The sequence below is a fragment of the Crocuta crocuta genome, unplaced genomic scaffold (genome assembly GCF_008692635.1).
Source record: "Crocuta crocuta isolate KB4526 unplaced genomic scaffold, BGI_CrCroc_1.0 scaffold580, whole genome shotgun sequence".
Taxonomy (NCBI): Eukaryota; Metazoa; Chordata; class Mammalia; order Carnivora; family Hyaenidae; genus Crocuta; species Crocuta crocuta.
The window spans coordinates 1966717-1981757 of record NW_027527940.1 but is presented as its reverse complement, the minus strand read 5'-3'; the positions used below and the strand labels follow the sequence as shown (position 1 = coordinate 1981757).

Sequence of the window (15041 nt, the reverse complement as noted above, 5' to 3'; positions counted from 1 at the left end):
CCCAAGTTCTAAAGGGTTGTGTGAAAGTGCCCGGATCTGGGCTTTTCAGAGATATGTCTTGGCTTTGGCTTCCTGGTTGAAGGTATGTGCTCTGGTCATTATTTTTTTCTTTTAACTTTTTATTTATTTATTTTGAGAGAAAGAGAAAGTACGAGTTGAGGAGGGGCAGAGACAGAGAGAGGGCAAGAGAGAGTATCCTAAGCAGGCTCCACACTATCAGTGCAGTCTGACGCAGGGCTTGAACCTATAAACCGTGAGATCATGACCATGTCAAAGTCAGACGCTTAACTGGAGCCACCCAGGTGCCCCTGGGCAGCAGTGAAGTGGGACAAACGGGAGGACTTACTGTTGAGGGCAGCTGTCAGGGCAGCTCTGTGAAGCCTATGGAGTCTCCAGATGCTTGGCTCCTATAGACCCAGTAAAATGAGTCCTCCAGGGCCTGAAGTCCCACAGCTTGGGGTCTGGGGCAGTGGGCTCCTCAACGAGCATAATCTTTGGGAATCCGAAGGAGCCCCTTAGATAGTTCTGGGACTTGCTCAAAGAGCCAAGCTCACTAAGATCTGTCTACCCCCAGCTTTAAATTCTGAAAAGCAAGAAGGAGAAGAAAAGCCACAAAGTACTAGCCTAATCATGCCTAAGAATCGTTTACCTAAAGAGCACTGGGGTTTTTGACCCGACATCCTCCGGGCTTGCTGACAGTCTGAAGCATTCTCTCTCAGCAGCCACTCCTTACAAACACCTTGCTGCTTACTGAGAGGAGAACGGGAGGCCGGCAGGGACGGTGGCAAGTCTGGGGGGAAGGGAGTGGGCTGCGTGGAGAGGCTGGCGTCAACGAGGGTGTCTGCTCTCTCTGGCACACTGGCTCGCCTGCCCCTGAGCTCCTGCAGCTTCTCCGCTAGCATTGTGCAAGGCTGCTTGGTATTCTCGCCTGGTTCCCTGATGGGGCTGGCTGCAGAATGTCTGGTACGGCTCTCGTCAGTGGCCAAAGGTTCACTGCCTGTTCCAGTTTGCCTGGAACAAAACGGCTCAGGCAACACAGCTGTGCATCCTTGTGAAATTGCCTAATTTCCCATTTCAAGGCAGAATGCCCATACGCCAAGGTATAATTTAGGTTTTGGGCAGGAGCTAGGTTTCACAATTAAATTCGGAGTCAGCCCTCCAGGCTGTGTGTGCTTGGGGACTGAAGCTTTGCTCCTTGCTCCTCCCTCCTCCCCAATACTGATACTGGTGACTATTTACTAATTTTAGATTTTCACTTATTGAGAACCTACCATGTGCCAGGCACTCTACCAGGTGATCTTTATATATTATCTTACTCAGTTATGAAACCCTGTGAGGGAGAAAAGAACAAATCTTAATCCTTGTGACTACAAGGGTACCCACACTCTCTTTATTCTTTTCTGTTGGAGTATAAATCTATGGATTTAGGTACTTGAATAATTCAGTGTGGACTTAGAGGTAGCTTTCTGGAGGAAAAACTAATAAAATCATCTTGTGCATGTCAAACTGAGGAGACAAGAACAACACATACAGAACAAGGAGAGAACAATGGGAGATGGTCTGTAATTCAAGACTATGTGGGATGTAATAGATTTTACGTGTGCCAGCGTGGCAGGGAACCCACAAAAGCCAGAGGGACCCAAGAAGTCTTCCTGGAAGAGGAGAAATCTGAATTCTCTAACTACCGTTCCACCATTCATTCATTTCTTCATTTATATATTCAACAAACATTTATTGAGGGCTGAGTGCAGATTTGTGTTTTCTAGACAAACTGGTATCCTGATGTCAGCCATGGGGATGGCTGTGATTACTTTGTTCCCCATCATGGGTACTAAAATGCATACTGATAGAGAAAATTCCAGCACATTCTGAAAAGGATTTTTTTCAGAATTTATCCATGAGTAGAAAACACTTTAGCACTTTATATTTTACAGTGTGCTAAAGTTCTGAATCAGAACACACAATTACTAAGTATCAAATTAGGTTTGTAGGTATTTTATTCCTACAAACCCAGTTAATACTCATATTTTATAAGAGGTGGGTCTCATTCTCTAAAACCAAGTTTCAGAAATTTTACAAGATTTATTCAAAGTCACACATTCAAAGGGGAGCCAAGATGAACACATAGCACATGGTTCAAACCCTGCCTCTGATTTGACCAAAGAAAATAAGATCAGAATCAAAACTGAAGCACATCCCTGAAAGGCTCTAATCCCAGGCTCAGCCTGGGGTGATGTGGGGACCACCACTACAGCCCAACTCTGGAATGTTGTCTTTTGTAGACACCTTCCTCAGTAGTTGAAGGTAGCTGCTACTACCTCCTAGGCAGGGGGAGAAGGGGAGGTGGTTCCTTGTCCCAAATTTGGTTAGTTGTTCTTGGTTAGTTACTCTAGCTACAGTTCCCACAACTCAGGTACTAAGGCACATAGTAAGTGGTATCCCCCTCCACCCAAATGTGATCCAAATTTCTTTTAAATTCTAGAACACACAGTTTAAATCCTACAGACCTAGAAATAGGACACTTTGTAATAAAGGGTGCTTAAGTTCTATCCTTCTCCTCCCTCTTCTCTCTCCTGGAGAGATAGGGGAGAAAACAGACACTGGGATGAGGTATAAATTCACTCATTAGTTGTATGGCCTTGTATCAATTTCCCAGGCAAGCTGGCTATGTTGGGATTCTGTCTGGTGCTTTCCATTTACCATGATGTTCTTTCATTGGTTCTTAAGATTTTTCACTAAGTTGGTGCAGTGAACAATGTTACCTGCCATCTAGATTCCTCCTTCTACTCCCAATAAGGAGGTCCTTATTCTATAGCTAGTAGGAGTATTTATAGCTGGTGGCACACAGCTTAGTTTCTCTTTGGGAACGGGTCTCAGTTGAAGACAGAGATGCCTTGTTCATGGGTACACCCCCTTCCTCAGAAGCTTGGATCCAATGACTGGTTCCTGCTGTCAAAAGGACTAATCTCCTTGCTTCAATTTGGGGGAACTGTAAAGGGCCACTCTAGCTCCAGAGTTCCCTAGAAGGTTGGTTGAAGACTCTGGTGTGACTGCATCACAGCCAAATTCTCTCCCTGCCCAATCCTGCTTCCTTCTTTAGCCTATTAAAGTTATTGATTCTGGGAATACTTCCAAAAAACATCCTGTATGCAAATTTGCAGTTCGTGGTCTGCTTTCTGGGAACAATATCTGCAACATACAGTATCTAATCAATGCTGATAAAGCGGAGGAGGATGATTGCCCCTCTTGTCATTCCTTTTCTATGTCTTGCTCATACATTATCCATTACATCCTGTGTCTTAACCATATTTTCCTTCCATCTCACTTAATATTCCCTTAAAGATTCACCACTTTTGGGCACCTTCTCTCAGTATACTCTTTTCTTGGTTCTAGTCATCATAACCATGATTGTCACTCTAAATGATAATATGTAAGATTTACATTTTTGTCATTGTGTATTTCTGACATCTTTTCATTAGCCTGGAAGCCTTGTGAGAATAAGGATTTTCAAATTCAATTTAAAAATATTTGTCTCACCTGGGGTGCCTGGGTGGGTCACTCAGTGAAGTGTCAGACTTCGGCTCAGGTCATGATCTTGTGGTTTTTGTGAGTTCGAGCCCTGCGTCACGCTCTGTGCTGACAGCTCAGAGCCTGGAGCCTGCTTTGGATTCTGTGTTTCCCTCTCTGTCTGCCTCTCCCCTGTGCTCGCGTGTGTGCTCTCTCTCAAAAATAAATAAGCATTAAAATATTAAAAAAAAATTGTCTCACCCAAATTTGAGGAGGGGAAGATGGCAGAGTAGGATAACCCTAGGCTTGTCTCATCCCATTTCCCTCCCCTGCCTCTCAGCATAAACAAAGAGCCACCTGTGGGAAGCATCATAACACCAACACTGGCTGCTTAATGTGCTTATATCAAGCCCCATCCCCCATGCTCTGGCCAGACTGCCCTTTTAGGCAAGCATGCCACAGCATGGCAGACCCCACCCCTAGAAGACCAGCACAAACCCCTGCCCAACTATGTCCCAGTCAGAGAGTCAGCTGTACAGGAGCTCAGTTCTGGTGGAGTTGGTGTCAGGTCTCATTTCACAAGCAGACCAGAGCACATCTAGAGATAAAACTTGCCGCATTCAGGCCAGGCACCAAACACTGCCCACAGAAGGTAGGAAAAACCTCTGCAGACAACTGGCCTGAAGGATAGAGCAGCCAAAATACAACAGCAGAGCATGTGCAACACACACCAGAGACATTCCCTGAAGCACCAGATCCTGAGCACTACAAGATGTCTTCTTCATAAGGCTGTTACTATTGGGGATAGGAGACAGAACTGATTTTTTGAACACACTGACAGCAGACACTTGACAGCAGACAAAGCATCAAGATGGAGGAATTCACCCCAAATGAAAGAACATGATAAGGCCATAGCTAGAGTCTAAGCAGAACAGAGATAAGTAAAAGGCCTGATGGAGTATTTAAAGCAACAGTCATAAAGATACTGGGCTTGAGAAAAGAAGACATCAGTAGACCCTTACCAGAGATAAAAGAGTTAAAAAAAGAGTCAGAGATTAAGACTGCAATAAATGTAATTGGAAACAGGCTTGATGAAAGAACAGTAGGCTGTAAGAAGCAGAGGAATGAATTAGTGACTTAGAAGACAAACTAATGGAAAACAATGAAGCCAAAGAAAAGAAAGAATTATGCAACATGAGAATAGACCTAGGGAACTCAGTGACTCCATCAAACACAATAACACACATATTATATATTATAGGAGTCCCAGAAGAAGGGAGAGAAAAAGGGGCAGAAAATTTATTTCAAGAAATAACAACAGAAAACTTCACTAATCTGGGAAAGGAAATAGACATCCAGATACAGGAAGCACAGAGAACTCCCATCAAAATCAATAAAAGCAGGCCAAGTGGCATTATAATTAAATTTGCAAAACACAGTGACAGAGGAAAATTCTTAAAAGCAGCAAGACAAAAGAAGTCTTTAATTTATTTAACTTACAAAGGAAAACCCAAAAGGCTAGCTGGAGATTTCTCAACAGAAATTTGGAAGGAAAAAAAAAAAAGAACCTTGGCAAGCCAGAAGAGGGTGGCATATTTTCAAAGTTCTGAAGGGGAAAAATCTGCACCCAAGAATACTCTATCCAATAAGGCTATCATTCAGAATAAAAAGAGAGAGGGACACCTGGGTGGCTCATTCAGTTAAGTGTCTGACTATGGCTCAGGTCATAATCTCATGGTTCAGGGGTTTGAGCCCTGCGTCGGGCTCTGTGCTTACAGCTTAGAACCTGGAGCCTGCTTCAGATTTTGTGTCTTCCCTTTCTCTCTGACCCTCTCCTTGTTCCCACTGTCTCTCTCTCAGAAATAAAAACTTAAAAAAAACACCCAGAATAGAAAGAGAGATAAAGAGTTTTCCAGACAAAAAACACTAAAGGAGTTCATGACCACTAAACCAGCCCTGCAAAAAATATTAAAGGGAAGTTTTGAGTGCAAAGGAGAGACCAAAAGTGCCAAAGACAAGAAAGATTAGAGAAAATCTCCAGAAACAACCACAAAATAAGTACTAAAATGGCAATAAGTTACAGATCTATCAATAATTACTTTGACTGTAAATGGACTAAATGTTCCAATCAAAAGATATAAGGCATCAGAATGGATAAAAAAAAGAAAAGAAAAAAAGAAAACAAGTTCCATCTATATGCTGCCTAACAAGAAACTAATTTTAGATCCAAAGAAACCTGTAGATGGAAAGCAAGGGGGTGGAGAAACATGTATCATGAATATGGATCTCAACAGAAAGCCAGAGTAGTAATACTTATATTAGACAAACTAGGCTTTCTTGTTCTTGTATTGTTATTATCCTGCTTTGGGTATCATGATAGTATTGACCCCATGGAATGATTTGAATGTGTTCCTTCTATTTGATTCTTGGTAAGATTTTGACAAAGACTGTCATCAATTATTTTTTTTAAAAATGTTTGGTAGAATTTACCAATGAAACCATGTGCTCTTGGGCTTTTCTGTGCTGGGAGATTTTTGATTGCTAATTTAGCTTTCATTCTTGTTATTGGTCTAAGAAGATTTCCTATTTCTTGGATTAAAAATTCATGATTAGTCATGGTAACTTTGGCGTTTCTAGGAATTATCTGGTTTCTTTTCCTAAGTTATCTGATTTGTATGTATATAATTTTTATAGTAATCTGTTATCACACTATGTATTTCTGCAGTTATCTGTTGTATTGTTTTCTCTTCCATTTATTTTAGTTTTTGACTCTTCTCTTTTTTCTTTGTTAGTGTAAAGCATTCCCAATTTTATTTATTCTTATGGAAAGCTTGGTCATTATTTTCAGTGCTACATTATTGTTTATTCTGGCCTCTATTTTATTTATTTCTGATTTTTCTTTGGTATTATTTATTTCCTCTACTAAATTTCAACTGTATTCTTTTTTCTAGTTCCTTGTGGTATAATGCTATTTAAACTCTTTTCCTTAATACGAGCATTTATAGCATAAATTTCACTCTAACATCTGCTTTTGCTGCATACCATAGGTTTTGGAATTTTGTGTTTTCTTCTTCTTTTGTTTTGAGATATATTTTGATTTCTTATTTGGTCCACTGCTTGTGCAGTAGTGTGTTAATATTTACATATTAAATATTTAATATTTATGGTATAGATTTTCCAGCTTTTTAAAATTATTGATCTTTAGTTTTATATCATTTCAGTTGAAATACACACTTGGCATGATTTCAGTCTTTTTTTTAAAGTTTGTTTATTTTGAGAGAGAGAAAGAGCACAGGAGACAGGCAGCGGGAGATGGAAAATCCCAAGCATGCCCTGACATGTCATGCAGAGCTGGCCACAGGACTTGATCTCATGAACTGTGAGATCATATTTTGAGCTGAAATTGAGAACTGGATGCTTAACCACTTGAGCCATGCAGGTGCACCTAATTTCAGTTTTATTAAATTCATAATATTTGTTATGTCTCTTTTTATGTGGCTTCTTCTGTGTGTACTTGAAGGAAATGTGTATTCTTCAATGGATTTTTATAAACACACACACATGTAAGTTTGACTCTTGGCAGTCTGGCTTTATAAAGGGACAGCTACATTACCAAAATGCCCTCCTGCTCAACCATAACTCCCTGGAGGATGGGAGGAAACATTATTTCTTTGTGTATTTCCATAGCATAATGGAATGGAATGGAATGGATAGAATGTTTCTTAGATGGAATGTTATATCTAAATATATATAGATATATATATAACATATATATCTTTTAGAACTATTTATTCTGAAGTATGTTTCAAGGAAAAAAATGTTCTTGTTGAAAAAAAAAAACCACTGAGGGTAATTATTTAAAATAAAGCATATTGGGCTGGCTCAGTTGGTAGACCATGTGACTCTTGATCTCAGGGTGATAAGTTTAAGCCCCATTTTGGGCATGGAAACTACTTAATTAAAAATTTAAAAAAATGGAGCAACAGAANCACCAGCATTCTTCTCAAAGCTAGAACAAATAATCCTAAAATTTGTATAGAACCACAAAAGACCCCAAATAGCCAAAGTAATATTGAAGAAGAAAACCAAAACGGGAGGCATCACAATCCCAGTCTTTAGCCTCTACTACAAAGCTGCAATCCTCAAGACAGTATGGTACTGGCACAAAAACAGACACATAGACTGGAATAGACCAGAATTGGACCAACAAATGTACAGCCAACTAATCTTTGACAAAGCGGGAAAGAGTATCCAATGCAAAAAAGACAGCCTCTTTAACAGAGGGTGCTGGGAGAACTGAACAGCAACATGCAGAAGAATGAAACTAGACCACCTTCTTACACCATACACAAAAATAAACTCAAAATGGATGAAGGACCTGCATGTGAGACAGGAAACCATCAAAACCCTAGAGGAGAAAGCAGGAAACAACCTCCTTGACCTCCACCGCAGCAATTTCTTACTCGACACATCTCCAAAGGCAAGGAAATCAAGAGCAAAAATGTACTATTGGGACCTCATCAAGATAAAAAGCTTCTGCACGGCAAAGGAAACAATCAACAAAACTAATAGGCAACCAACAGAATGGGAAAAGATAGCTGCAAGTGACATATCAGATAAAGGGCTAGTATCCAAAGTCTATAAAGAACTTACCAAACTCCACACCCGAAAAACAAATAATCCAGTGAAGCAATGGGCAGAAGACATGAACAGAAACTTTTCTAAAGAGGACGTCCAGATGGCCAACAGACAATGAAACGATGCTCAATGTCACTCATCACAGGGAAATACACATCAAAACCACACTGAGATACCACCTCACACCAGAGTGGCTAAAATGAACACATCAGGAGACTCTAGATGCTGGCGAGGATGTGGAGAAAAGGGCACCTTCCTACATTGTTCATGGGAATGTAAACTGGTGCAGCTCCCCTGGAAAACAGTGTGGCGTTTCCTCAAAAAATTAACACTAGAACTCCTCTATGACCCAGCAATAGCACTGCTAGGAATTTTACCCAGGGAACACAGGAGTGCTGATGCATAGAGGCACATGTACCCCAATGTTCACAGCAGCACTCTCAACAATAGCCAAATCATGGAAAGAGCCTAAGTGTCCATCAACTGATGAATGGATCAAGAAGATGTGGTTTATCTATACAATGGAATACTACATGGCAATGAGAAAGAATGAAATCTGGCCATTTATAGAAACATGGATGGAGGTGGAAGGTATTATGCTAAGTGAAATAAGTCAGGCAGAGAAAGACTGATACCATATGTTTTCACTCATATGTGGATCTTGAGAAACTTAACAGAAGACCATAGGGGAGAGGAAGGGGAAAAAAAGTTACAGAGAGGGATGGAGGCAAACCATAAGAGACTCTTAAAGACTGAGAACAAACTAAAGATTGATGGGGGGAGGGGCAGGTCAGGGAGAATGGAAAGTGGGTTGATGGGCACTGAGGAGGGCACTTGTTGGGATGAACACTGGGTGCTGTGTGGAAGCCAATATGGCAATAAATTATATTAAAAAATAAAAATAAATTAAAAAAATAAAAGATAAACAAAAAGTATATAAAAGCAAATAAAAATAAATTAAAAAATAAAAGAAAAATTTAAAAAAGCCTATCAGAGGTTAGGTAGGTGGGGGATGGATGAAATGAATTAAGGGGATTAAGAGTATACTTATTATGAAGAACACTGAGTATTGATATACAGAATTATTGAATCACTGTATATAACAATGTATGTTAATTATACTGGAATTAAAATAAAAAATTAATACACCAAAGAAATCTATTTCTCCCACCCAATAATATATGCTGATGATTGAAAGCATTTAATCCTGTTGGCTGAACATGTGACAAATCCCTTATCACCATCTCATCTTCCTCTCAATCAGTTAATTCATTCAGCACATATTTATGGGGTGTCCTATCTGAACTAAATTGTTTATGCTATGTGAATACACAAAGAAATGCTCCTCCCAACCTCCAGAGAGTTATGGTTGAGCAGGAGGGCTTTGTGGTAATGTGGCTGACCCTGAAGCTAGACTGCCAAGATTCAAACCCCTTACTCCCATGTTCTAGCTCAGTGACCTTGGGTAAATTACTTAAACTGTCTGTGCCTTAATTTCCTCACCTATAAAATGAGATTAATAACACTCTCTCATGATTATTGTGAGGATTAAATGAGTTAATATACAAGGGGTTTATAACACTGTCTACTACACAGTATTATCTAAGTCTACACTCTCCAATATGGTAGCCATCAGTCACATGTGGCTACTGGGCATTATAAATGTGGTTATTTCAAATTGAGATGTTCTGAAAGTGTAAAATACATATCTAATTTCTCTAGGTGATTCCAATCTCACCCACTTTGATTGCTATTGTTAAGGGAATGCAGAGGAATTGGTTACTGGTTTTGTTAGAAGACCATGTCCTCCACCATCCACACAAGTTAAGGAGAAGAGGTAGGGCAGGAGAGGCCATGCAGGAAATGGCCCAGGCATTTAGTAAGTTTGAAACACAAATAGTCAGGTAGCCTACAGCAATGCTCCATTCCACACTGCTTGGCAACTTCAGTAGCTGCTTTTTTCTGGCAACAAGCCTTCTTGCCCTACTGGGTCTGCAGTTTTCTTTACCTTTTTAATCTAAAGTGAGCCTTGAACAAAGGGAATCTAAACTCTCTGCCCTAGGTGAAATTAATTTGCATTTGTAAAGCACAACCGGAAAAGGTGTGTTTGTTGTTTCCTGGGTCTTGCTCACCACCAGGTTGATGTGAGCTGACTTGGCAGCCGAGGTTCAGAAACAGCGCAGGAGAGCTGTTGCAACAGATCAGGAGTTAGCCCATGACAAGCGGGTCCACTTCTAAATAGAGCCACTTCTTGAGAACATAATAAGCCAGGGGAGGATTAGGAGTAGCCATAGAGATCTTTTTCCATTAAGAAACAATTCTACACTAACTCCATGATTTTGGCACTTTGGATTTATGGTCTTTTTTTCTCTTGGGCACTTACCAAATAAACGCCTTTCATTTAATGAAGTCTAAATTCTGCCCTTGGTCTTCAGTGGGGCTACACAGAGGGACATGAGTCCAGAGAAGTCCATGCATTGTGATGCAGGTATGACACACTGTGAATTAAAGGACTTAGTAAGCTCATGCTGCATTACTTTTCCTGGAGGAGAGGAGAGCTGGGGATAAGGGGTTCCAAAGAACATCATCACCATGGAGGAGGCTGCAGGGGCATAACAAACCCATCTTTATATGGAAACCTGTCTTTGTTCTCTGCTCCCCAGGTTTCATTTTTTTTTTTTTTTAAACAGCTTGTGTATTCATAGACCTCTCCATTCACAATGATGATATCACCTTCCCCCACTTCCCTCACTGCAAGTATGCTGCAGAAGTTTTGGGCCAGTGCAAGGTTTCCATTAAGTGATTTCCTGAAAGTGGCATTGTGTCTGTGGCTTTCACCCACCATTAGAATATGAACAGTGGCTGTCACTCACCATGTTACAATATCAACAGTGATAGCTGTCTCATGTTTACTGGCAATTATGATGATACTACTACTATGACTACTACGACGACGACGACGACGACGACTACTACTACTAGAAGTGATAGCACTGACAGTGGTGGTAGCAGTAGTAATGGTCAAAAAGGTATCATTTATTTGATCCTACTGTTTCAAGTTCCATGTTATATCCTTTACCACTATGCCAGAGAGTAGTTTTCAAACAAGACTGCCTTAAAATATCTCATCCCACGGGTTCTTCCTATAATGTGATGTTGACATTCCTTGAGATAGGAGGTCTACGTTCCCTCCCCTTCTATCTGGGCAAACCTGTAACTATGGCAGAAATGACGCTACGAGTTCCAAGTTCTACTATTAATGATGGAGCATAATGCAAGCTGGGGGCAAAGCACAAGCTAACAACCTTCCCACGGCCCCAGGTAAGTGTGACATCTCTCACGTACCCTTGAGTGTCCAAGAACAAAGGAAAGGAGAAAAACCAATGGTTAACTGATAGAGATCACAGTTGTGCAGGACATGAATCTCCATCAGTTTACAAATGTCTTAGTAAATTATAAGAAAACAGCAATCTTATCAAAAGCCTAATCTCTAGAACCCATACTCAGTTTCTTGGAGCCCTAACAGTACCACACTGTTACACACTGTGACAAAGTTCCTTATCATCTGCAGCCCACAAATACTTGAGATAGGCAGAGTAAAACGTTTTAGGAATTCCCTACTGTCTTAATATTAATGCTTTGCTAGAGGAAAAAAACCCACCTTAACTTGTTAATAGCTAGGCCACCAGTATCTTATGAATCCTCTTTAGCATGTGAAAATCCTTCTGGAGGCCTCCCTTTTGCCTTTACCTTGCCCAACTCCACGGTATATAATCAGTCACTCCTCACAACCCCTGTGCAGCTCTTTCTGCCTAAGGGTCCTGTCCTATGCTTTAACAAAATCACCTTTTTCCACCTAAGACATCTCAAGAATTCTTTCTTGGTTGTCAGCTCCAGACCCCTGCCACCACTCCAAAACCCCATCACTATGACTTCATAAAGGATGACATGCAATAAGATGACACTGCCATGTTGGATGGATCATACAGAGAGGGACATGCCTCAGGAGCCCTAGCTCTTTAAGCCCCCCGCTATAGGTGTCTCTCCAGCATCAACTGCCAAACAGGTGAGTAAACTAATCTTTAGGTGATTTCAGCCCAGTTGATACTAAGTGAAGTAGAATAAGCTGTCCCCACTGAGTCCTGTCCTGAATGCAGGTTTGTGAACAAAATAAATGGGGTCATTGTTATAAGCTGCTAAGTTTGGGGGGAAGTTTGTTACACAGCAATAGTAAATGGAACCCCTATGTTATCTCATTAAATCCATGTAATAACCTTTCAAACTAGGTATTATTGCCATAGCTACCTTACAGATGAGGAAACATGCAAAGAGGTTTAAGTTATTTGGCTGAGATCTCACAGTTGGTATGTGGCAGTGCTGAGCTGTAAGTCCAGGTCTGTCTTGCTTTGTGTGCAGGCTCTGAGTCACGTCCTACCCAGCCTTGGTTACACATCCCATTCATGTGCTGCAGTCCCCAGTGGGTCTGCACCTCCGCCTAGACAGATCTGCTAGATTACATGTGGACATCTGTAAACAAAGACAGCCACTGGTTTTTTACTGTGTCATAAGAAAGATTTACCTTTAAAAGGTCTGCAGATAAGGCTGATTCCTATGCTCAGTGTGAAAACACACTTGGCCTTGAAGTGGGAATGAGGAAAAAAGAACACAGGCTGCCTTGAGGTTAGATTTGGGCTGCAGTATCTTATTTCACTCTGGTGGACTTTTAGATGTTGGCTTGTATGTATGTATGCATGTATGTATGTATGTATTTAACCAACCATGTTATTTCCATCAGGAGAGGTGTTCTTTTTTAAAAAAAGTTTTTTTTAATGTTTTATTTATTTCTGAGAGAGAGAGACAGCGTGAGCAGGGGAGGGTCAGAGAAAGAGGGAGGCACAGAATCTGAAACAGGCACCAGGCTCTGACTAGCTGTCAGCACAGAGCCTGATGCAGGGCTCAAACCTGCGAACCGTGAGATCATGACCTGAGCCGAAGTCGAACGCTTAACCGACTGAGCCACCTAGGTGCCCCAGGAGATGTGTTCTAAGAGTCAAATGGCTTCTTTACTGTCTTTTACTGTGGAGCTCAATTGGTTTGTAATTGGAAACAACCCATTTGGGATAATCTTTCAGGGCTGTAGCAAAGTTAGTTGTGTTGTTTACATTTTCACCAAATGTTTTACCCAAAATGACCATTGGAGCTACGCTTTGAATTAGCAAGGTCTCATCAGATACAGAGCAAATACCATCAGGGACAGCCTAAAGCATAGTATGATCCAGTGCACAGCATGTGGGAGAAAGGGGCACCAGACTCATTCATGGTAAATAGGGACCTTCAACCAGGTGGAGCAGCTCTGCTGGTTTGTAAATCAGACTCCTCAGGTAGCAAACAAAAGAACCAGTGCAGGTAGGGTCTGCTCATTTCTTTTTCTCTGGGGTTCCCCTACTATAGGGCAGAAACTTATCCTGTGTGCAGTCATACCAGAGGGCTAACTTGACTCCATCTTCTCATTCTTGAATATTCCTTCCTTTTTCATGGCTCCCTTTTGATTGATTCAGGGAGACATTTATTTCTTTCCTTTTAAAATTAACTTCATTGAGGTATAATTTATATGCAATTAAATCCACACATTTTAGGGGCACCTGGGTGGCTCGGTTGGCTAAGTGTCCAACTTCGGCTCAGGTCATGATGCCATGGTCCGTGGGTTCAAGCCCTGCGTCGGACTCTCTGCTGACAGCTAGCTCAGAGCCTGGTGCCTGTTTCAAATTCTGTGTCTCCCTCTCTCTCTGACCCTCCCCTGTTCACACTGTCTCTCTCAGAAATAAATAAAAACATTAAAAAAAAATCCACACATTTTAGGTGTACAGATTGAGGAGTTATGACAAATGTACAAATTTATGTAGACACCACCTCAATGAAGATAAAGGACATCTTTATCCCCTTGGAAGATTCCGTTGTGTCCCTTTGCAGTCACATATCCTCCTATACCTACTCCAGGCAACCAATAATCTGATTTCTATCACCATAGGTTTGTTTCTTCTATTCTTGCTTTGTTTCTTGCTGTCACTCGGCATAACATCTGTGAAACTTATTAATTTGCTTAATCAGTGGTTTGTTGCTTTCTTATGGCTGAGTAGTACTGCATTACATGACTGTGCCCCAATCTGCACTCAATCATCTAATGATAAACATTTGGGTTGTTTCCAGTTTAGGACTATTATGAATAAAGCTGCTGTGAAGCTCTGTTTACAAGTCCTTGGATGGACATATGTTGTCATTTCTCTGTGGGTCAATACCTAGGAGTAGAACTGTTGGGACATATGGTAAACATATATTTAACTTTGTTAAAAATTGTCAAACCATTTTACAAAGTGGTTTACCATTTTGCATTTTTGTTTCAAAATTTAATTATGCTGATTGACAGATTGATTGATTATTTAGGTAATAAAGTATACTGGTATGACTGAAAAGTCAAAATGCAGAAAAAGTCTCACTCCCAGCTTCAGCTCACCTGAAAGTAAGCAGTGTTACCAACTAGTTTTGGACCTTTCAAGAGATAACTGAAACATTCACAAGTAAACCCTTAACTACATTTCCTTCCCACTCTTTATACAGGTGAATGTGTACTGGACACATCTTGCTTTTCTTACTTAATAAATGTATCTTGGATATTGTTAAAGAGGCTATTTTCTAAAGTGTGTTTTGAGAAACTCTATCCCCATCAAGAGCTGTGTAAGAAAAACGTTCCCAAATAAGCTTGGGAAAATGCTGCATTCTTCAGCCAATCCTCAGAAATTCACAATTCACATTCGGGTACTAAAGGCTCTAAGGAGTCCTGTGATTGAAAAGCAAAGTTTCTTTCTTTTTTCTTTTTTTTTTTTTTTTAACAATAGTTT

General features: G+C 40.6%; 1 protein-coding gene and 1 long non-coding RNA gene across 4 annotated transcripts in view; one reads left to right on the top strand and one right to left on the bottom strand.

Moving 5' to 3' along the window:
- TMEM108 (transmembrane protein 108) overlaps positions 1-15041 on the bottom strand; it is a 361675-nt gene that overhangs the window by 26183 nt on the left and 320451 nt on the right. The gene's annotated exons all lie outside the window — the stretch shown is intronic.
- The window catches only part of LOC144221800 (uncharacterized), a 6476-nt gene continuing 2548 nt past the window's right edge, over positions 11114-15041 (top strand). The window contains exons 1-2 of the long non-coding RNA XR_013332180.1: positions 11114-11466; positions 12037-12211. This is a non-coding gene — a long non-coding RNA (uncharacterized LOC144221800). The remainder of the gene's footprint in view (positions 11467-12036; positions 12212-15041) is intronic.